The 25,343-nt window shown below is 44.2% G+C and overlaps 1 long non-coding RNA gene across 1 annotated transcript in view; it reads right to left on the reverse strand.

Annotated features, from left to right (window-relative positions):
• LOC307043978 overlaps positions 1–5,101 on the reverse strand; it is a 6,398-nt gene extending 1,297 nt beyond the window's left edge. Inside the window, exon 1 of the long non-coding RNA XR_013809493.1 lies at positions 726–5,101. This is a non-coding gene — a long non-coding RNA (uncharacterized lncRNA). The remainder of the gene's footprint in view (positions 1–725) is intronic.
• Positions 5,102–25,343: the final 20,242 nt, after the last annotated feature.

The raw sequence follows: 25,343 nt of genomic DNA on the forward strand, positions 1-25,343 counted from the left end.
TTCCTTAAAGGCCCAGTGAAGTGCATGTTTTTGCACCAAAATGAAATGGCAGTTTCATTCCTTACATATCATTGTGCCTGTTCATGGCTAAAATAATTTTTAATAATTCATAATTAATGAATTAATGAATTATTAATTTTGCCGTCTGAGCCTAACGGAAGTTGCAGACGATAGTGGCTGTGACGTCACAAGATGTACCCAGTTGCGATTGTAAACATGGCGGAGACTCTGGAAAGTGATACTAGTGTGAGAGAAATGATTGATTTGGACAGCTTTTCGGACAGGATAGATGAGGAAAGTGATCAATCTGGTGCACTTTGAGGGCAACATTAAGAGATTTATGGATACAGCTCTCAACACTCATATGAAACATATATTTCAATAATCAAAAAACATTGGAAGGATTTCTTAACCTATTTTATACAACTAATATTACATAGATGAAAATATTTGTTTACATAGATGACCAAACCCACTGAGATAACTTAGGCTACAGTTTACCTCCCTGAGCTGACGTTATCTCTCTCAGTCCCACAGGAGAGCACTCTCCCTCTCCTTATTGTTGAAACAGCTAATCTCCGTTAGCTACGAGCTAGCACCAGATGCTAACAACAACCCTGTAACTCTGTCAGTCTCTCTTTCTCTCTCTCTCGAATCGACCACTGGCCTTTATTTATCATGATCAATCAAATAATCTACGAAACAATGACACCAGCCAGGCTCACCTTCATCTTTTGGGAACAGAAACATCGCCACTTCGGCAGACTTGACATTACTACAGCCAGCGGCAATGCATCGTTTCCCCTGTGTTTTTCATCCCTCTTTCTTCACTGTCGCCTCCATTGTCAGGTTTTCTCGATTGGCAATCACTTCCAGTCGACTCCGACACACTTTCCAGGAAAATACTAGCTCAAAAACGTTGAGAAATTCGACTTTGAAAAAGAGAAAAAACGAACGGTGGTGAATGTAAACAGTGCGGCGGCGTCCATCTCGTGACGTCACGCAGTAGATTGCAAGCCACGCCCACGAAGGCGAAGGTCGACTGCAGATTTCCCCGGAAAATTCAAAACTCGTCAAATTTGTTGCTATTCCAACATTTTTTGATATGGGTTCCAATGGACAATTTTGGTCATTACTATACGTATTAGCATAACAGATCATGCACAGGTGCACACTTCACAGGGCCTTTAAGCCCTCAGTAATGTTACATTAGTAAGTTAACAAGTAAATGATATAGCTGATTTAATCATATTATTTAATATTCAAAATAAGTCTTAATCTTTCTGTGCTAATAAAACAATATGTTTTTTAAATGAACAAAAGCATGTTGTATAGAATGATTCTAAACAATATTAGTGTTCTAATCTTAATAGCTGTGATTATAACAGTTTATATTCTCCTTCTTCCCCTAAACCAGCCCAGATGATGTCCCACTGACTCCAGAGGCCTGTACTACGAAGCTGGTTCAACCTAACCTGGATATGTTTGAGTTAGCCGGTTGGCCTAATCCAAAACATACGCGCTCTCGCTAAGCGGTCTTACGACGCGGGTTATTAAGTGGATCGCTCAAGCCAGCCTTGTCCTATCTAGTTAGGTGCGCGTTCACATGAAAGGGGTGGAATTTGGAGTAGGGCTGCTCGATTATGGCAAAAATCATAATCTCGATTATTTGCGTCAATAATTGTAAACCTGTTAATGTGGAATGGAATGTACGCATTCAAACACCTTTTTGGTTTGGGGGTTGGTTGTGCCAATGTAGATGGACTATGTCTCGTGACTTTTTAAAGGTCTATAGTTTTGAAAAATGCATTATAGCATTGCAAGAATATAAGCTTTCTATATACTATTACTCCTTATTTCCAACCTATATCATTGCAATTCTTTCAAAGAAATTCTACATTTATCAGAATTGTAACTCTTTAAATGTTTGTTTATGTAACACTTCTTATCTTGGGCTATGCTATCTGACTAGAAGGATTCTGGGTTCTACTAGAGTGGATAGACAGGTAAGTAATTAGACCAGAGACCAGGTGGTTTGAATAGAACAGCCAGCAATTTACTGACGAAATATTCAAATAGACAAAACATTAAACATAGACAGTGAATATTTTCTGCAATATAATCAGAGGTAGGTATTTCACCTTTCCCTTGTTTTCTGATTTCTGTGACTTAGTAAATGGTATCCATACAGGATGAACCAAATAAAATAGCCTATTTTATTTTAGACCGGTCTACTAAGTATTATTTATAGGTTTTTCCTATTTTAATCTCTTCAATATCCTGAGTTAACTCTTTTTCTTTTTTGTCTTTTCACAGGTAAAATATATCATTCATCAATTCAATGAAAAAAACACAATTGTACCATCAATGAAATCAAATGAAAACCTAGAGTACAATATATAGTTTCTCTTTAAATCCAGGTACAACTTAAATCCAGTTCCAACCTTATAATGTATTCAATACTCCTACCACTCTGGCAGTGAGTTCACCTATTGTCTCTTGATAAACCAGCAAGTCCTCTCACTGGCGCGAAGACCAAAGCACTCCGTGGGTCTGGCTCGCCATCTTGTATCAGAGCGCATGTGTGTGTTGTCCTCTCACTCGCGATCAACTTTCTTATCCAGTCCAAAAAACCTGACCTGTACGACAGGCAGGGTAGGATTTTCACGGCGGCCATGGCCCCTCGGTCTGGCCGTTATGCCCCACAAATAATTGTACGTCCTACGGCCACCATGACCTGTGTGCCCCTGATACTGTTAAAATTTCGAAGTTGCTTTAAAAGCGACAGAACAGTGTTTTCTGAACTGCATTATGCTGCGTTCTGTTAGAAATTAAAACCAATGTTTTAATGGTGTAATGTAGTTTAAACATGCCATCAGTTTAAATGCTGTTTTACACTGAAAAACCAGAAATTCTTGCACACAACCAGCTGTTAAGCTTTATTCTGAAAATCTTTCATCTCCGGTTAGCAGTTAGCATGTAGCTAATTTACAATTTCTTATAGAGGTGAATTTAGTAGCGAAATGACATGGAGTGATGTACGCCGGAACATACTGATTTTAACACTACAACTATAGACGTAGAGATATTATTATTGCCGAATATTATTAATAATAACGGAAGTACAGTTTATTTGAATAAAGTTAGTGTTTACAGACGTGAGCCAGCATGTGATAATATCCGGAATGACCGGAAACCAAACCAGCCGTGAAGTATTTTCTGTATTTTTTAGAGTATCGATTACAGCATTTAGAATGTGTTACATGAAAAGTGATGAAAGAGAATATGAGGAGAAAAGGCGTGTTAAGCATATATTGAATGTGAAAAGTACCAATCCTCTGTTTAAATGCAACATAGGACATTAGAGACGAGGCGAGCCGGCTGGCGGGGAGGAGCCAGCAGAGGATATATATAACAGCACTGGACGAGGGGTTCGCCCTCTTCTCTTGCTTGTGAGAGCCGGCTCACAGCTGTTTTCTGCCAGAACAATATTCTGTCTGTAACACTACCACACCTTTTTTAATTAAAGTATCCCTTTTGAATCTTCTCAGAGACTCCATTTAGTCTCATTTTAAAGCTTCTCTCATGGTCGCGAGAATAACGAACATATTTAACAATTGGTGACCCCGACGTGATCTCGTTCCACCGGGAGAGCAGTTGCAGTTTTCAAAGGAGCTTGAACAATGCTGGCAGACATACACTCGGGCCCATACAGAAAGGTAAAGAAGTACCTGTTTATTCAAAATCTTCAATAGATTACATAGTGAACAATAGGAGTGTGTGTCTGTCTGGTAAATTGGACTCCTGAGAAAGACTGCCTAAATTAAAGTTAAAACAAGCCTAAATTGATAAACATTGGTATCCTCGGTGGCGTTGCTTTGTCACAGGCAGGGTGAGTTCATTTTTTTCCCCCTTACGTTTAACCCTGCATGCCATTTTCTTTGTCTGTTATTACATGTCGGCTAGAGGCCAATCACTTCAATATGTGTCTCTTGTTACGTTTTAAGTTAACGTGAATGGTTTTAGGCCATTAAGCAGTTGGGACTGCTTGAGGCAAAGACACAGCCAAAGTTGGAAGCTAAGGCTATTGGAGTGAGTGTTTGTGTTAACAACAGTGTGAGGCTGTTTTAAAAAAGTCCTTTTTCGAGGAAAAGGCCTGAGGAGTTTGAAGCTTTCAGTGGTTACTTTTTTCTGTTTTCAAAAAGACATTGCATGTGGATTATGACAAGAAGTGCGACATTCGTGCGCTAGATAGACGATATTCTTCTGGTAGTGTTTGGATAGCGTCCCATTTTGTCCCATAATAGCGTGTTTAAACAGAAGAGATAACCATACTGGCTCTTAAAGTCAAAACAATTACGTACATGGGTAGAGGGCTATGACGTAAGTGTATGAGGCCCATTTATCATTGTAAACTAAATAGAAATGTTATTTTAAACTACAGTGTTGTGTGTTGAATTTACTAGACAAAATATCACCCCGCCATTACTTCAACTCCACTGTGAGAGCCACGAGGTGTTTTTTCAAATCCCTTTGTTCTTCAGGTCAAAGGTTGGAAAACCAGTTGCCATCTTGTCTTTGCCTCATGTTCACAGTGAACCACAGGGCAGTCGCCATTTCATGAAATGCTAATTGAAGTACTCTGTTTGCTTTAACACACTGAGGCTAGGTATTCCATCTTGTAAAGAACATCATACTTCTTGTCAGAGTTAGAACTATTGGAAGTACTTCTGCTGTTAAAAGTGTGTATTGGCAGTTTTGTGAATATTCTTGTTTGCAAGTGTGTTTTGGCGGTTATATCCTGTGTTGTCTAACCATAGTGTAATGTTCTTCCCATTTTTAAGATAATTTTAAGGAAAATAAGTTTCTCCTTGTTAAAAACAAGTCAGTTTTGCAACAGCTATTCCCTAGTGGATTAATCTGGAAATTAAAATAGCGCACTCTGGTGGTAGAACAGAATTATTACACAAATAGAAGAAACACCATAACATTTTGAAATATAATTTGAAGTGTTATAAATAAACACATGCTTGATCGCCAAGATAGAATTGCAAGTGGTTTCTAATTATAAGATAAGAAACTTTACATAATACTTTTTCAAACACCAATTTATTGAGGTTAACCAAAGTAGTGACATTAGCATAATTTCATACACTTCGGTATGCACTGTACACAGGAGATTTAGATTTGAACCAATTTTCATATTTCAAAGTCAAAACCATACACGGTACAATTTTTATTTCATATTTTAAATTTCCATAATTGTTATATATTAATTAACTTTATTAATATTTTACCTAAAACTTAAAAAAAAAAAAATCTATAACTTACATTTTTTTTTTTTTATAAAACCTTAAGCAACTAAAAAAAAAAAAAAAAGAACAGATTTAAAGTTCGGACGAACAGCAACGAAGGTGCTAGTTAGAAGATTAGTGCTTCATCTTTGATAAGTTAATAAATAATTAGAGAACAAGTCACCAAAAAAAACTAAGTTGAGACTAGACGCAGAGCCAGGCTCAACAGCAGATATCAAGGGAAGGATAAAAATCAGATCAGATGCTATAACAGCTCCAAATCTTAGACAAAAGACATGGAACCACATGGAGAAACTGTTGGAACAATGGCAAACGAGAGGACTGTATCCAGCTGATGATCAGCCTGGACCAAAAAAAGCCCATAGAAGAGCAGTACTCGACGATGAGCACGAACAATGCCGACAACAGCTAACTATATGGAGGGAAGCTGAAGAAAGATTTATAAGAGTTACAAGTCTGATACTCCACCTGGAATATGCCAGCCTATTGGCAGACAGCATACATGTGTTTCAAGTAGCAGACCTGGCAGTGAGGGAAGACATAGCAGAAAAAAACAAAGAGGCTCCAGTTATCCAAACTCCGAAGTTGTATCTAAGCCTGACCAAAGTACCTCCTCCGTCCCCGAATGTTGGTTTTATAGGAGAAGTCTTGCAGTTGAATGGAGTCTCCACGGACAACCATCTCAAAGAATTGGAGTATGAAGTAAGAATGCTAACCAGTAAATCAAAACACCTGATGGGAGAGAACATACGATTGGAAGAAATACTTGAAAGACAAACACAAAACACAGAAATGGAAGCACTACAACTGAGACTTTTGAAGATACAGGTAGCTGAGAAAGACACCGAAGCTAATAAGAACAAGACAAGGAGAAGGGAAGGGAAACTTCCAGAGAAGGCAGGGCAGACACCTCAAACCGTTCAAACTCAGGTAGCGCCAGAGATTCAGGTGCAGAATCAACGAAGAGGGGGAGGAGGTTTCTGAGGAAGACAAAGTGGCAGAGGAAGAGGACATTTCCCAGGGGGTGATCGATCAACAGGACAAGGTTTCCCAGATGAAGGCTGCTACAAACGTGGTCGGCTGACACATTGGTCCAGAGAGTGTCCGCAGAACACTGCACCAAACGACGGCCCTCCACACAATTACCCCAGGAGAGGACACAGTGGAGGTGGATTCCAAGGACAAGCAAGAGGAGGAGGGGTTGCCAAACATGAACCACATAAAAAAAAAAAAAAAAAATGCAATGTAATGTAAATACCTCTGACAGCCTGGCATCAACCACAACAATGAGGAAGCTCAGTGGGCCAGACCACCAGGAGATGCATCTTCAGCACAAGGGTATTTAGAAAACCAGTTACATTGAGCCATAAGGCACCACAGGAGGGAGAGGGTTAATGTTATTTAAAAAATCGAGAGTAGCATATTACATTTACACATAAAGCATCCACAGATTAGGAGAGGAAGATTAAAACATAGTAGAACATTTAGCAGACTATCTTTGTAATTGTGAGAAGGATAGAGATTACGAGTGATGTTGTTTCCCCACACAGAAAACTATTGTGTCCACACAGCGAGTGAGGTCAAGACTAGGGGTTTCTGCCCAAAATATGAAGACGGAAACCTGGTACTCGCCCAAGACGGAGGAACCTTACCAAGTCCTCCTGTTTAAGCCTACTGCAGTTCAAGGAGCGGCGATACACCTGACGTGGAGCTGTTGAGACCTAAAAACAGAAATTCGATTCTGCTGTAGTGAAGTCTGGCTACAAAGGGAGGTGTCCGATAGGGTTGCTTGTCTCAAACCAATGAAGAAGTCAACAAGAACCCAGCAGAACTAGAGAGTGACTGTTAGCGGGAGAACAGTGACAGAGCGACAGAGACTGGCACAAAATGTACCAGCCAGTACATAGATAGACCCCGTCAGAAGACCGGGGCTGTGTTTAAAGGGGAACTTCATTTATTGTTAATAGAAGTGTAGTTTTTAATCAAACAATCATGTTATTCATGGAGTCAGATTACATATTTCTCATAATCACAATTTTATAATCGGTCTGAAGTATCTGTTTTAAGACATGAGCTGCAGATTAAATAACATAACACTGATTGAGAGCTTGGAGGAAGAAGTTGTAGGGTTTTTACAACAGTTTCAAGAATCAGTCTTTATTTATTTATTCTTGAGTAACTTTACTGATTTATAGTGTAGTGCGTAAGGCAATATCTCATTTGAGTGAGGGGCACCAGCCCTTCATGCAGGTCATCCTCTGTGAGAATAGTTCATATTTTCCCTCCAGTTCGGAGAAATATTATTTTATCATATGTTAGTTCAACAGTGTCAACCAATCCTCTAATCCTAGAATTATTGAGACGCATTAGCGACATCAGGGGTATTGTTTTTCGTAGCAACAAATGCATAATACCATGACAAAAGCCATTATTGAAACAAGTAAACTATTAGAAGTGCTAATGGCAAATTTTCTGTGAATATGCATTTATGCCATCAGGAAGCCATACATCTTACGATATTTTTGTACGTCTTGTGGGTACACGGAGAAGTTAGAATTTATTTAATCCAACGTTATGTGTTTTACATGTCCTGTTCATAATAGGGTAATCATTGCAATATTAATTGAGCATTTTATGCTCAAAGGAGGGAGTGTCATGATTATACAGATATGTTGATTTCAGTGACATAGTTAATAAATAATAACATGTAGTTAACAATAGGTCTCATAACAACAAGAGGTACTGTATGCCGAAGCTTGGGCCTTCTCCAAGGAGGGAGTGGTCCAGTTTTAGATATTAGACAAATAGAAGTGGATGAATATGTCAGAACTCTGAGTAATATTATGCAAGTTTTGTCTACACAGGCTAGGAAAACTACAGAGATACCAGACGAGACACCAGAAGAGACTCTTGTTCGGTCAGGTGATTGGGTGAGGGTGAAAGTTCACAAAAGACAGTGAGCTGATCCATGGTGGACGGAAGTGTGAGAAGTTGTAACAAACTTCACACGCGCTCCGGTTTAAAGGTAAAGAAGAAGGAGTAAATTGACACCACCTCACACATTGTCACCCTTCACTGGCAACTTCCAGAACATTATTGGGAGTTAGGACTGATTTGGCAGAGCTGGAACAAAACAATAAATAGAAATAAGATAAAGATAGAAACAGCTCAAAAGACAAATTGTCTATAGATTTTTATAGATTGTACATTAATGTGAAAACCTATTTTTTGTTTTACATCTGAAAAAGAGTCCAATTTTTTGTATATGTTATTTTTGTACTCATTATTTAAATTCTGTAACGGACACAACCAGGGATAAAATAGAGATGATGACGAGAACAAATCCAAACCAATTGTGGGGTCCCCTAGGGATAAGAGTTAGAATAGCATTGTCGATTGTGCTCATTACACTTGGCACCTTTCTGGTTGGAAGGGGAGTACAATATCAAGTAAAACATGGAACCATTAGTTCACTCATAGAGAATGCCCACATCACTAACAAAACTGCAGCTGTGTTTCAGAGACTTTCACTTATCCCCAGAGCCAAAAGAGCAGCTGAGCAAGAAAAGGAGGAGCTAGAAATACTCGTTCCCAAAGGTGAGGCGGTTATAATCAAGATGATTCACCCCCCTATATGCAGTTCCTGTATCAAATGATGAGATGGGTTTAAGTGATCGGGATATGTAAGTGATGGGGATTAACAGATTAGGGCAATCTCTAAATACACTGGATCCATGTTTTAGTCTGTACCAGAAACACCCCCTGTTAAGTTTATGAACAACCGACCGGTGACCTGAGCAAAATTATTGAAAATGATTACAGTTGAAACAGGCTACTAACCCACAAGTACAGCTTTGTACGTACACACTCTATGAACAAAATTTCCCAGCAGATAGTGGCGACATTGCAGATATGTCCAGTCGCAAAAGTTACTAAGGTTCTAAATAACAGTGGGATTGAATTGGGATGGAGAAATATGGGGACGTTCTTTTATAGTGTGTGAAGCATGTGGTGCTTGATTTAAATGTATAGAAGAAAATGGTTTCCTGAAAGAGTTAATTGGAGTGGACATGTTACAGTGGGTGAAAACAATGTTTAGGGATATGGTACAATTATTAGAAGACATTAACTGGGCTTAGATGACATTTAACATCTAAGAAAGATAGTAAAATAGAGTGGGAAAGATTGGATTTATTGTACCTCAGTGTGTTAGAATTAACTATAGGAAATGCGTCCCGAGATCTCTCTCTCTCTCTCTCTCTCTCTCTCTCTCTCTCTCTCTCTCTCTCTCTCTCTCTCTCTCTCCGCCTGTCAGACCGCTACGACCCCATCGTCCAAGCAGACAAAAGACTTCACCACGGAAGACTCCTCCTCCTCCATCGAACAGACAGAGAACCAGAGCTGAACCAACAACTCCAACACTGCATCCAGAACTATCTCCACCTGAGGCACCAAGAACCAAAACCAGGTGACATAAAAAGGCACACTCTCATCGGTCCCCCACAGGATATGAAGTTCCAAGCTGAGCCACGGGATTAGGCACAAGAGAAGAGTGTGGGACATGAGAGCAGAATACGCCCTCCATGCAACAAATTAGAGACTGTAAAGGAGGAGATGAAATGCAAAGCAGATGGGACACTGAAAAGAGTTACAGCGGAAGGATCCAAGAGCGGATGGACTGAGGAGAAGGTGGACGGAGGAGAAGACAGGATGGAGGAGTTGGCATGGTCCAGCAGAACGTGAGGGGGTTGTGGCTTGACAACCAGAGGGGGAGAGAAGGAAAACGGGAGTGAGTGAGTTTACACATAAACACACTTATTCACCAACGAGAGATACGTAAAGAAAAATATTTATTAGCCATGAATTAATCAATTGGTGAATTTATAAAGAAAGAAAGAGCAAACTATTAAATAACCATAAAAAACACACTGAGGGTAGAACATATTATTCAATCTTTTCATCATATGAACAAATTATTCTTTAAGAGTTTTTTATTCATGTGTGAATTTGGGGATTTAATTTGTTATAGTATAGACCTACAGTTTAAAGGGATGGTTTTAGTAACCACTCTATAAAAGTAGACAAATCTTTATTTGTATGGAAAATGTTAAAGGTAGAGCTAGTACCAAGCCAAAGATAGTATTCCAATCTAGAGTACTGATTTCACCATTGTAAAATTGGTTATTACCTCACTAGAGTATTGATTTCACCATTGTAGCATGGTTATTACCTCACTAGAGTATTGATTTCATCATTGAAGCATGGTTATTACCTCAGGATAACCAAGTTGGAAATAACATTTGTTTGTCGTCCAAGATGTAGAGTTTAAAAAGACACTGGGCAAAGAGCAATAGCAAATTTTAATACAAATTAATATAATTGGGAGTAATGCGGGGCCTTGGATTGATGGTGCATATTTTTTACAACAAATATCGGTCAGGGAGAAGGGGTCGCTCGACCCACCCTGCAGATGTTTTATATCTTACTTGCAGCTTCAGAGGGAGCGCACGGCACCAGAGTATGAGTTTTAAAAGACAAGCGCCACCACCTCCTAATGGTCATCCATACACCAGATGACCTGACATTTAGAGAAGTTATTTAAAGGAGAAACATACCTGCCATAAGTGTAAATTCCTGAATTGAACTACAAACCATTAAATGAAATGACTTCTGTTTTTAAAGTCCTTGTTAAAGGAGGGAGTAATTATCACATGCTAGGGCACCCAAGGTTCCACACAATATTAAAGGGGTTAGCATCGCTATTTAAGCAGACCAGAATTGAAAATAAATTAGTATAATGCGTTATTGATATTCCATCGGATTTCACACCATTTCAGGGACTTTATCACTGCATTAGAACAGACCACCCAAAGGTACTTAGTAGGAACTTTTAAGTGATCAAATTCTACAACTGTTGTAACTGACCAAAATCTTCTCCCAGAAATGACTGTCTAGAATGCCGTACCCCAGAGTAGAACGCACAACGGCCCCTTCTAGAGAACATATTACTTTCATACCTTAAATGCTATTAAAGGAGGGAGGGTACATTTCTCATGAGGAGAAAGTTACAAATGCTAGCAGAACTAGACAACCCAACCCCGTATACAGATGTTGAGGAAAATGATGAGTTAGTTTGAATGATGTAGAATGATATGGATGTTCAGAGATGAGATTGTTCAATGAATGTCCAGCCGATGTGATTCTTTAAATGATGAAATCATATGAAGAATTGAGCAAAATTAAAATGCTAAAATGGAGTGAATCCATTTCAATTTACTTCATACTATTCCGAGGTAGTATATTTTTATTTTTCCAATTAATTTTACACTATTCTAAGATAGTCCATTTTATTTGACTTTATTATTTTATACTATTCTAATATGGTAGATTTCATGTTGCATAAATCATTGCTATTCTAAAATGGTTTGTTTCTTTTCACTTTTTAAAAACAAGTGCCTTAACACTGAGCGTGGTATGGGAACGGTTTCTGTGAAAGGAGGGAGGAAGAAATGTTCTGATACCAAGCCATTGCTGCTATTTTGAAGAATGATATTGAATGTAAACACTAGAAGTTATGCACAAGGGAAAACTTTTATGTTTGAGCACAGACAAGAATTTATCTTGTATTTTTGTAAAGTTAAGGCTTTCGAACCATTCCATTTTGATTGTATGTTTGTAATATGAGATATGTACTATGCAAAGTTCAGATGAAGAACTCATTGATTTCAGTATTATACACACCTTTTAGGTGTGTAAGGAGGGACTGTTAGAAATTAAAATCAATGTTTTAATGGAGAAATGTAGTTTAAACATGCCATCAGTTTAAATGCTGTTTTATACTGAAAAACCAGAAATTCTTGTACACCACCAGCTGTTAAGCTTTATTCTGAAAATCTTTCATCTCCGGTTAGCAGTTAGCATGTAGCTAATTTACCATTTCTTATAGAGGTGAATTTAGTAGCGAAATGACATGGAGTGATGTACGCCGGAACATACTGATTTTAACACTACAACTATAGACGTAGAGATATTATTATTGCCGAATATTAAACAGAAGTACAGTTTATTTGAATAAAGTTAGTAGGCTTGTTTGAGACAAGCGAGACCTACGCAGACCTGCGCAATTTCGATCGTCTTGCTCGTGCGTTGCATGATGGTTATTCATTTTGTCCGACTTGCTCTGGAGGCTCGCTTACATGAGACGTTGAAATCTCGCGGGACAAAGACGCCCGCAGCCTTGAGAGCGAGGCGTGGCGAGGCGGCGCAGTTCCTCTCCACGGGCTGCGGAGGCGAAATGCTTGATGGGAAACGACTCGCTGGTATCTCGAGCTGAGCGCTCATTGGTGGTTTTTACCCCGTGCTGCTGATGAAACGCTCCAATTGTCTCGGCAAAAGTTGTTGTTTTGTGTCAGTTTTACGTCGCCACTTCCATTCACATTTTTCATCATTGTTCCACAATGTTTATCATCATGAAATTAATATCTATATATGTTATACTTGCACTGCTTACCATTTTTATACTTTATATATCTTAGCATATTCATACACACTGTTCATACTGCTCACAGGCTGCTGTATATATCTAGTGTATTCATACCCCTCACTGTTTATTCATCATTCACTTCATTCTATCTTTTATTCTGTAGATTGTGTACATTACTTTTCACTTTACTGCTTGTTGCACTCCTGGTTGGAAGCTAAACTGCATTTCGTTGTCTCAGTACCTGTAATCTGTGCAATAACAATAGAGTTGAATCTAATCTTGAGCAGGAACAAATGTATTTACTTAGTACATATCTGACATTAACAATTAAACACATGTGTGCATTCTTTATAAATGCAAACCGAGTCAAGCCGACTGCACCTTAAAGTTGTTTGCGATCCGCCAAAAAACCGAGAGGAGAAGAAGAAGAAGAAGAAGAAGACGAAGACGAAGACGAAGACGAAGACTCCTCGGAGCTGTCCAACTTCAGGTGAGCTTTTTGAGACCTCCCCCGGCTGCGATCGGCTATTCTCGTCTACTTTCGAGGCGAGCCGCAACGCGTCTCAAACAAGCCTATTGTTTACAGACGTGAGCCAGCATGTGATAACATCCGGATTGACCGGAAACCAAACCAGCCGTGAAGTATTTTCTGTATTTTTTAGAGTATTGATTACAGCGTTTAGAATGTGTTACATGAAAAGTGATGAAAGAGAATATGAGGAGAAAAGGCGTGTTAAGCATATATTGAATGTGAAAAGTACCAATCCTCTGTTTAAATGCAACATAGGACATTAGAGACGAGGCGAGCCGGCTGGCGGGGAGGAGCCAGCAGAGAATATATATAACAGCACCGGACGAAGTGTTCGCCCTCTTCTCTTGCTCATGAGAGCCGGATCACAGCTGTTTTCTGCCAGAACAATATTCTGTCTGTAACGCGACCGCGCCTTTTTTAATTAAAGTATCCCATTTGGATCTTCTCAGAGACTCCATTTAGTCTCATTTTAAAGCTTCTGTCCTGGTCGCGAGAATAACGAACATATTTAACAGTTCACAACGGACGCAATGCGAATCTCACCCTGGAGTTTCACCGCGGCTGTCAGCTGTGTTTACTCCTGTCATTCAAACAGGACACGCTGGAGAGGGGGCGGGGCTTATTTCCATGTAAATACTGTGGTGGAAACTACGAAAAAAAAATTAACCTATTTTACAGTGATTTAATTGTAATACACGTTTCAAAATGATGCCGAAGTAACTACATACTGATACCGGTTAGTAAAAAACATGAATTAATGCTTTGACAAGTCTGCAGACAGACGGCAGGCGAAAAACCTTTTAAAATGTGTGTTTTCTGAATGGATCAATCAGGCTGCTAAACTAACCTGTAGCTGCTCCGTCCACACTTACAACAACGTCCTAAAGACAGTATTAAAGCAGCGACTGTATTCGCCATGACACAGACAGTCTGTGGTTTGTACATGTTTAACTTTTGTCCAGTTTCTGACCAGAGCTGTGAGGAGTTGATTAAAGAGACTAGGCTTGTTTGAGACAAGCGAGACTTGAGGTTACCTACTGTAACCCCAGCTTCTATGAGTAAATTGCGCAGCCCTCTAAGGCTATCGCTATTGGGTAATCCCCCAGCGCCCCCGCGCAGCACTGAAACACTTGTAGTCCATGCCCACCCGCAAGGTTGGCCCCACCCTCGGGCCTCCTTCCGGTATAAATAGGAAGGTGGCCCGGCAATCTGCTCCCATACAACATAACTTTTCTTCAGCTATTCATAGAGCGAGTGGGGCCCCGCACTTAGAGGGCTGCGCCATTTACTCACAGAAGCTGGGGTTACAGTAGGTAGCCTCAGTTCTATTTCGTATATGGTTTCGCCCTCTAAGGCTTTCGCTATTGGGTTAAGGGCGAAGCATGATGTAGTCTGCGCCCCACTGGGTCCGCCCGGCACTAAAAGCACAGACACACCTGCTCAATAACACCCCCCTGCCTGATGTGCCATGCGTAATGGCTCATCACCGTACCTGGAACATAGCAAAACATGCCTATCTTCCCGACGGGGTGAAGGCTGGGAACAATACATACCGGCCGCTGTGAGAAAGTAGAGACGAAAGTCCCACCTCGTCCTGCGATCGTAGTGGGGGAACAGCAGCTCTCTGCGTGCAGACAGGCAGGAGAGCGCACAGCTGGATCCCTGACGTCACTCACTCTGACCAGGCACTCCGTACAAAGTGTGTTAGAGGAAAAAGGAACATCCCTCCTATAAGAGGGGAAATGGGCCGCTCTCCGCGTGCCAAAAGGCAGGAGAGAGGTGCACAGCTGGCTCCCTGACGTCACTCACCCCGACAGGACACCCAGTACAGGGTTTGTCAGAGAGGAATGGGAGACATCCCTCAAATAAAAATGAATAAATGAACAGGGGGAAGACAAAGATGAAGCAGTGCAAATATCTTCCACTGACATTCCTCCGTGCAAAGCCGTGGAGGAGGAAATTCCTCTGGTGGAGTGCGCCTTGATGTTCTCCGGGGGCTCCACCCCAGAGGAGACATATGCCTGTGACACAGCCTCACACAGCCAGTGTGACAGTCGTTGTGCAGACAGAGGTTGCCCGATCGAGCTCTCTCTATAGTGCACGAACAGGCGCTGAGAACGGCGCCAGGCCGCCGTGCGCGCCACATAGCAGGACAGCGCGCGCACCGGACAGAGGAGATGAGATGTGGCTTCTTCCTCCGATCTATGAGGAGGCGGAAAAAACCCATCCAGGGTGATCACTCTTGACCAAAAGAAGCTTGTGATGACCTTTGGCATAAAGGCTGGGTTAGGCCGTAGCACAGCCGAACTGCCATCTCCTTGGATCCGGAGGCATGACGGGGCCACAGAGAGAGCGGATAAATCACTCACCCTTTTTGCTGATGTTAGAGCCAAAAGCAGTACTACTTTTGCTGATAACATTTTAAGGGAAACCTGCTTTAACGGTTCAAATGGGGCTTTGCTTAGTGCTCGTAACACCAAAGCCAGATCCCACTGAGGCGCCAGTGCGCGTGACACCGGTCTGAGTCTTCGTAACCCTTGCAAAAAACGTTTCATCAGGGGGTGACTGAACAACGTCCCGGCTCCGAAACCCACGTGACAAGATGATATGGCAGCCGCATATACCTTGATTGTGCTGAAAGCCAAATTCCTGTCCAACAACAGCTGGAGGAATGACAGCACGTGGGGCAGGGGGCACGTAGTGGGGTCCAGGCTTCTTTCTACACACCAGCGCTGGAACGCTGCCTGCTTGGCTGTGTAGGTCGCTCTGGCTCCCTGAATGGTGCATACAACATCTTGAGAGAGATCCAACCTCTCTAACTGTTCCCGTTCAGGGGCCATGCCCATAGGCGCTGGCCTATCACTGGGTGACTGTAAATCGCTCCCTCCACCTGCGAGAGAGCGTCCCTGCGCCACGGAATTTCCCACGGCCTGCCTGACAGCGTACGCTGTAGGCAAGGAAACCAGGAAGCGCCCGTGCGCTCCGGGGCAATCAGGATCACTAACAGCCCTTCCTCCTGCACTCAGTCCAGAAACCGGGGAATCAGCGGGACTGGGGGGAAGGCGTACAGCAGTCCCCTGGGCCATGGACGATGTGTGAACGTTTCCACCCCCAGGGGGGGAGGTCCTGCGCTGACAGGGAGAACCAGAGGGCGCATTGCGCATTCCCGCGTGCGGCGAACGGATCCGCCTCCGCCCTCCCGAACCGGCTCCAAACCTGGGCGACCAGCTCGGGATGTAGACTCCAGTCCTCCTGGCGAGGACCTCCTCTGGACATGAGGTCTGCCCCTTTGTTCAACTCGCCGGGCACATACAGTGCTCTGATGGAGAGTAGGTGTGCGCGCCCAGATCAACAGCCGTCTGGCTGTGTTCAGAAGCTGCGCTGAGCGTACCCCGCCATGGCGATTGATGTAGGCTGCCGCGGCTCTGTTGTCTGTGCGGATCAATACATGTTGATTCTGCAGCAGCGAGGCAAAATGCTGAATTACTCTCCGTACGGAGATCAATTCCAGCACGTTTATGTGGAAGGACATTTGAGTCGGCCACTGTCCCCCCACTGCCCTCGACATGCACGTTCCTCCCCACCCTGAGAGAGATGCGTCTGTGGACACCGAGATGTGTGACGTAACTCTGCCCAGGGCCACACCCTCTGACAGGACGTGGGGACTTTTCCAATAGGTTAAGTCTGAACCCACGGACAGAGGGATAACCACCATGCGCCTTCTCTGTCGCACGGGGTCGATGCGTAGGCGAATAAACCACCTCTGGAGTCTTCTCATGTGAAGGAGACCCAGGGCAATCACCCCGTGGTCGGCTGCCATCATGCCGAGCAGCCGCATCACGGAGAGGGCTGTCACCACGCTGCGGGGTGTGATGCGTCGAAGGAGAGCTGTCAGCGTCTCCACTCTCTGCCGTGAGTGTCGCGCTCTCATGCGGGCTGAGTTCAATTCCACACCCAGGTAAACAATACTCTGGGAGGGAAGAGGACAGCTCTTTTTCCAATTTATCATGAAACCCAGCTTTGACAGATGCGATATGAGCTGTACCGTCTGTAAAGCCACTTCCTCCCTGGAGTGAGCCATCAGAAGCAGGACGTCCAGGTAAAACAGTACTCTCATCCCTCCTCTGTGTAGCGGCTGCAATGCCGTCTCTACACACTTTGAAAAGGTGCGAGGAGCCAGGGAATAACCGAACGGCAGACGGTTGTACTGCTACGATATTCCCTGGAATGAAAACCGCAGGAATTTCCAGTGTTGTGGGATGATGGGTACGTGGAAGTATGCATCCTTTAGGTCTATAGAGGTGAACCAGTCTCCGGACCCGGCGCCACGAGGGGGCAAAAGGGGGCATTGCCCCCTCAGTTGTATTCTTTGCCCCCTCACTTTGAGCATCATTCATCCATCAAAAAGTACGATAAATGTGACAATTTTTAAATAACTTTAAATAATTATTTTCCCCAATATACGTTACTATGTTTGGATCAGATATGTGGGCAGGCAGTCAAGCAACGTGTAAAAAAGCCTCAACCCCAAGTGAGCTTGTAGTCTTCATTCATGTTAGCGTGTGTGCTTAGCTGTAAACACAGTCCACAGACCAAAACGTCCGTTTTCTGGGCAAAGTCCCCGTTTTCAGTGGCCGGTACCCGGTTGAAACTCCGGAAAATGCTCCCGTTTTTGAATGTGCATTAAAAAACATAAAGCAAGGTGAAATAAAATGTTAGATGTCAGTAAAAACCAGTCTATGGTAAAAACAGAGTAACAGAGTTGTGCCTGTTTGTAGCGTTAGCGTATTTCTTCTTCTACTACTTTTTCTTCTACTTCTTCTTCTTCTACTTGTAATTCAATGTAGGCTACCTGCCCGCAAAATATATTATAAATATTGACATAGTACTACAACAAAGCTTTAAACGAGGTAAGTTACAAATGTATGTTCTCAATCGTCAAGTGTGGGATTCAATATTACATTAGTTTAGATTCGATTTTTACTATAATAATAATAATAATAATATGCTGTGTATGATATAAACCGTATTGGTACAATGAGTGACATCTAGTGACGGATTGTGGAACATTGATTCGATTTTTCGGTACCACTTTACAATAAGACTACCCTTATAAAAGATTCATAAATAATTAGGTTATTCATTAAGTTGTAAACACTTTATTAATGATTAAGAACCATTTATAAACCAGTTCTAACATAGTTTTCATACGTCAACACAGGCTCACTATTTGGCAAGATGACTAAGCCTTATATTGGCTAGCTTACTTCGTCTTCTTCATCAGCCAGCATCCTTGGTATCTGTTGTTCAGTGAGTTTATTCCCCCCCTTCAATCAATCAATCAATCAATGTTTATTTATATAGCCCAATATCACAAATGTTACATTTGTCTCAGTGGACTTCACAGTTTGTACAGAATATCAGTATGACAATACGACACCCTCTGTCCTTAGACCCCTTCCATCTTGATGTTTGATTTATTTATGAGTTACTAACATTTATAACTGCCAAAAGGGAGCCTTATTGTAAAGTGTAAAACACATTCCCATTTATTAATGAGTTACTAACATTTATAGTACGGCTTAGCAGTAGGCTACAGATAAATGTGGGCTCACTATTTGGCTAGCAACCGGTCACAGTTGCCCTGTTTATCTCAAATCTTATAAAAGCTTATTAATGATTTATAAAGTTTTCACAACTTAATTAATAAATGAATTACAAACTATTCGTAAACCCTTTATAAGGGTAGTCTTATTGTAAAGTGGTACCGATTTTTCTCATGGCAGTTTGACTCTAGAGACAAACCAGGGGGCTTTGCTTTTAATCTGTGTCTGTCCATTTGGTGTAGTATTTTATCCAATATTACATTTGGTTTATATATTACTTTCTTATGAAATGCCAGGTTTTAGGCCTTGGTTTGAACATTCAATTCTGAAAATAAAAAATCAACCATTTAATGATGATTAATGATTCCTTTTTCTTTAATCCTGACGTGACTAGTAAAAAAGTCCAAAAAAAAAAAAAAAATGCAATGTAACTAGTGTAGATAGTAATTAAGTAAGTCAATCTGTATAGGAAGATGAATTAAGGGATGGAGGAGAAAAGGTTATGGTATAATTACAGAGCCTGTCAATTTATGAATTGAGGAAATCAAAGTTAGTCTTATAACCAAAGTGCAGCCATCTAATAATGTACTATCTGTTACAGATCAGAGGAAAAGAACAGAATGAGAGGGGTAAATCCGGAATAAAGAAGCAAAGACATTGTAGAGCAGTGAGAAGGAAAGGAAGAAAGAGAAGACACGTTTAGGTCAGGATGGATATCCGAAAGTAGTTGTCCAACAAGAAGGCTGGTAGTTCTGGCAGCAGCAAAGATATTGTGGAGGCCGAGCTTCCACAGAGGGATTTAGTTCAGAGCGAGTTAACTCCACCAGCAAGAGAAGATGTCCCGGCGGCGGCCAGAGCATCTTGTTCCACAATAAGCACTAGAATGGTTCAACAGCCGCCTCCAGCTCCACCTTTTAATGCCACTGCGCCTGACAATCTTGGGACAGAGGGGCCAGCCCAGGTTATCCTGCAGTCCTACCCTGTCCGAATAATTAATGGCCAAAAACGCACCTTTACCAAGAATTGGTTTAATGGAAGAAAGTGGCTGGAATATTCAGTTGTGGCTGATGCTGCATTTTGCTTTCCATGTAGAAAGTTTAACATAGGGTGTGGTGCTAATGCAGAAAAAGCCTTCACACAAACCGGCTTCTGTTATTGGAAATGTGCAACTGATAGCACCAAAGGTTTTTCAAGACATGCATCCAGCAAGAAACATTTGAAATGCAACACTCTCTGGATCGAATATGGTGCTCGTAGTGCTACAGGATCTGAGGTCTCCACGCTTGTTAATGAGGGGCAACTGGCAAGAAATCGCCAATATTTAAGTGCGATCGTGGACATCATTGAGTTCCTTGTGTCACACCAGGAACCGCTCAGGGGGACGTTGGATGCTGTGGAGTCAAGAGAAGACGTGGAAAGTGGACTGTTTTTGTCTATGATGGAATATACACTGAGGAAAGACCCGGCCTTAGCAAAGGCATTCAGCACTATTCCGAACAATGCCACATACACATTACATGACATTCAAAACGAAATAATAGGGCTCATGAGTGAAATAGTAACCAGTGAAATAGTTCAAGAAATAGGAGACAGCTGGTACACTTTAAAGGTGGACGGGACCAAGGATCCAACAGGTTGTGAAAATGTGTCAATCGTCGTCCGTTATCTAAATAAGAACAATGATATTCGTGAGAGACTGCTGGTAATGGCCACTACGAAGCATTGTGATGCCCTAAGTCTGACAGACCTTGTCATTTCTGAGCTAAGAAAGGCAGGCTTAACAACAGACAAAATCCTCAGCCAGTGCTATGATGGTGCAAGTGTGATGTCAGGGAAAAGAGGAGGCGTACAGAAAATACTGCAGGAGAAAGTTGAGAGAGAGGTCCCATATGTGCATTGCTTCAATCACCAATTACATCTGGTGGTTACTCATGACATGTCCTCAGAGAACACTCTGCAAGTCTTTTTTGATGTGTGTGACATGCTTTATCGGTTTCTGAAAAACCGTGTCCGCAGTGTACACAGGACAACGCCTGAAAAGGTTATTGGACCAAAGGTGGACCGGTCACCTAGGTACCGTGTCAGTCATAGTCAACAGTTATGACGCTGTCGAGCAGTTCCTTGCGGAGATTGACAGCAGTGGCCTTCCCACCCAACTAAGAGTAGAGGCAGCAGGTCTCCTAAAAGCAGTTCAAGAGCCTCACTTCAAATTTACTGCGGTTATGGTCCACAAAATCCTCGCCCTTCTGGACCCTCCAGACAAAGTCTTGCAGGATAAAAAAACAGACCTCTACACTGGAGTGAAGGTTGTTAAAAGTGTGTTGGATTGTGTGGAGCATCTCAGGAGTGACTCGGAGTTCCTAGCCGTTTGGGCACAGTGTTCCACTGGCAGCTCAGCTGATGCATTAGAACCGGCAGCTCCTCCACCAACGAAGAGAGTTCGCCAAGTCCCTACACACCTGAAGCATTACCTGGTGGAGAGTACTATAGGTCAGCAGGACATAGGAAGTGAGACAGAGTGCAAGCGGCTCTTCTTCAGCACATTGGACAGTGTCATTGGGGAAATGAACAGGAGATTTTCTGAACGAAACAGCCAGTTGGTCGAGGCGCTTTGTGCCCTTGACCCAGAAAATCCTCACTTTTTGGATGTGCAGAAGGTGACACCGCTGTTTGAGCTCACGAAAACCACTTTGGTGGAATCTGAGTTTGCTGTAGCTCAAAACTTTTTGCAGTCTGAAATGGCCCGCTCTACTGGGGATGTGTGGACCCCCACTTCCATCCTGCAGCGCTTCTCCAGGCCTCTTGCCGCTATGCCAAGCGTGCTTACCGCACTGAAAAATTGAGTGACTTTTGGGGCATCCTCGGCTACGTGTGAGAGCACCTTCTCAACGCTAACGAATGTCTTCAGTCAGCACAGACGAAGCATGCTGCACCCAAGAAAAGCCTGCATGATACAATTGGCGTGTGAGGCGGATCTCACAAAACGCTTTCGGGAAAAAAACTGGAAGGAGCGCTTATTCAGAAAGTTCAATAAGCAAACAAGGAGGCTGCAACTTTACTGAAATAAGGTAAGGTACAATTCTGCAGATTTATCTTGTTAAAAAAATGTGTCAATTAATGAAATTGCCAGTATTTTTCGTTGTTATGTGACGACCCCTACTTTACCTGTTGTGTTTGTGTATGTCCCTTTATCGTTCAGCACTGATTGAGGGCACCTGGCTGTCGGTACGGTCATGAGGAGTGAAAGGCCCGAGCCAGAGACTGGCTTGTTCTCTCTGTTGGAGCATCTGTTTTGGAGAACAGCTACCTCACTTATGATTTTGTTTCCCTTCACCTTAGTTTGGCATTCAACACTTTGCACGACCACACCATGTTCACACACCCACACATACACTACTGATCTTACTGATTAACACATCCCATTGTGGTAGCTCTGTTTAGTTTAATGATAATAATACATATCTTTCCTTACATCGCGTCCGTGCCACGTTTTTGTTATGGCCAAGAGCCAGGCCGTGACAGTTGTGAAAAAAAAGTTGCCCCCTCTGGTTTTTTAACAGCCCCCTCAGTCATTTCAACCTGGAGCCTGGCCTGCCAGTCTCCCTGGTGAACACACTCTAGCACCCTTTTGACCCTCAGCATGTGAAACGGCCTTTTCATTATTGCCTCGTTGAACGCTGACAGGTCGAGGATGGGTCTCATTCCCCCCGTCTTTTTCGGGATAAGAAAGTAGCGGGAGTAATACCCCTGATTTTCTTCCCCTCGGGGAACCCTGGAAATAGTCTCTTTCAACAGGAGTTCCCGTGGCTCTGCTTGGAGCGCCCGACACTGTTCCCGGGATGACAGGCGTGTCTCCTGTATCCCGTTGAACTGTGGGGGGGGGGGGCGAACTGCAGGGTGTACCCTCTGCTGATCAGCCTGCTCATCCATCTGTCCATCAGACACACGCGCTGCCACTCCGAGAAACACTCTGAGAGCGGGCGCACATGCTCGAGATGTGTTGTGGTCGTCATGACGACGAGCCACGCCAGAGCCCTCGCCGCCGCTGCCCGTGAGGCAACCCAAGGTGGGCCTAGAGCGAAAGGGCTGTGAGGGGGCCTCCACACGCTGCGTTTCACTCCGACTCTCATCGTGAGGCGCGTACACGCTCAGAGGATGAGTGGAGGTGTGTGCAGTAATATCCACATGAGGCGTTACCACGGCGCTCATGGGCTTATTGTGACCGTGTGTAGGTGGCATATCTCGGACAGAGGAATGCCGCGAGGTCTGTGGTTTAATAACCGAAAAGTTATAACCATCAGGCCTCCGCAGCGAACCCCGCTGCCTACTAATCAACAGATTGGAGGCAGCTGGCGTAGTTACTGCGCTCTGTAACTTATTAACCGATAGATTAAAATGTGCAGGCTTTTGTAACGAACCCTGCTGGCTATTAACCGATAGGTCATAGGCAGCTGGTTCACCCAGAGTGGGGGATATGTGAAACACATTTGAAACTGATGACAAGAGGTTGGAAATTAAGCTTCTTTTATTTCCTTCACACTCCCCCCCAAACCGTCAGGGCCGGCTCTGCTTCCTCGGCGGCTCTCGTGGAGCAGACGACGAACGGGAGTACCTCACTCCCCTCTGAAGCCCCCTCTCCACTGGTGGGGGGGCGGAGGCGCGGGACGGTGCCCCTGCCGCCGCCGACGGGCGAGTCTGCCGCTGCTGCTGCTGCTGCCGCTGGTGCCGCTGAGGCTTCGCCGCAGGCTGGAGCCAGCCAACGTGCTGGAGCCAGCCAACGTGCTGGCGGATATCATCCGCCTGCTCCGCTGCCGCTTTCATGGACTCTACCATGGCCAAAAACTGGGGTTCGAACAGCCCGTCCGAGCTGATCGGAGCGTCCAGCAAGACCTTCCTGGCCGGCTCTGTAACAGCCGCCTATTGCAGACAGAGGTGGCGCTGGATCTGCGTCATCCACGCTTCGATCCTCGCCTGGGAGACAGCCACGGACGCGCACAGCGTGAGCTCCGTGCTGGCCGCCTTGCCGATCTCCTCCGCCTCCTCTGGAGCCACGGTGGTGGACCGCTCCACCAGCATAACCACGAGTTTGCCAGCAACGCGATGTTATTCGCCGCCGCTGACGCCTGAACCACACACTGGTGCGCCCGGTCAGCCTGGCGGGCGACATACTGGTCCTTGGGGGAGGCCAACACAGGGCGCCGTCCGGCGACGAAGTTGGCCTGCTTAACCCCAAAGAACGCCGTCAAGCTCGGCTCCAGAGCGGGGGTGGTTGCGAAACCCTCGTCAGTGAATCCCTCCACCTTAGTGAAGGGAACAAAGGTGGCAACCGGAGCCCTCAGGGTCCTCGGGTTCGCCGCAGCCCCCTCCTGGTACCTCCTAACGGCTGGGAAGCACGGCCAGATTGGGTCACTCCTGCCCGTCTGAACCCGGGAAAAAACTCCGGCCATGTCATCCAGAGCTACCCTTTCCCGTCCTCGGGGAACGAGGAGACCCTTGCAGGCTGCCGCCTTGCCGATGATCTCCGGCAGCTCCAGCATGATGTCCCCCAACGCCAGGAGTGCCGGGGCAACTGAGAAGGGGACCGCGTGCTCGGCAGCCACACCCGTACCTCGCTCCGACCCAGTCTCCCCATCCGGGGGAGAGGGGGGAGGGGAAAGCCGCATGGCGAGCCATGGAGGGAGATGGGTTAGGAGTCGTCTGACTCCTGCCCAGCACTCGGCTCCAGAAACAGGCTGTCGTCCCTGTACTCCTGGACGGGCCAGTCGTCCTCCTCAGCCGCGGCAGCTAGAGCGTCCGCTCTTCGCTGCCTGTCGGCTGATGGGAGACGGGCACAATGCGAACACGCGACCTGCTGGCTGAGAGCCGCGTACGCGTGCTCTGGACCCAGACAGGATTCGCATATCGCGTGTAGGTCATAGCTCATGATGTACCCCGTTTTACATGAGGGACAATCACGGACACAATTGTTGCTCATGACTTTAATTCCTTTCCTGTGCTTCAGTACTGCTGACGGTTGCTGAAGAAAAGAGGGAGCAGACTGCCGGGCCACCTTCCTATTTATACCGGAAGGAGGCCCAAGGGTGGGGCCCACCTTGCGGGTGGGCGTGGACTACAAGTGTTTCAGTGCTGCGCGGGGGCGCAGGGGGATTACCCAATAGCGATAGCCTTAGAGGGCGAAGCCATATACGAAATAGAACTGCGCAGACCTGCGCAATTTTGATCAACGTCTTGCTAGTGCGTTGCATGATGGTTAGTCATTTTGTCCGTCTTGCTCTGGAGGCTCGCCTACATGAGACGTTGAAATCTCGCGGGACAAAGACGCCCGCAGCCTTGAGAGCGAGGCGAGGCGGCGCAGTTCCTCTCCACGGGCTGCGGAAGCGAAATGCTTGATGGGAAACGACTCGCTG

The sequence above is a fragment of the Notothenia rossii genome (assembly GCF_949606895.1).
Source record: "Notothenia rossii genome assembly, chromosome: 6".
NCBI lineage: Eukaryota > Metazoa > Chordata > Actinopteri > Perciformes > Nototheniidae > Notothenia > Notothenia rossii.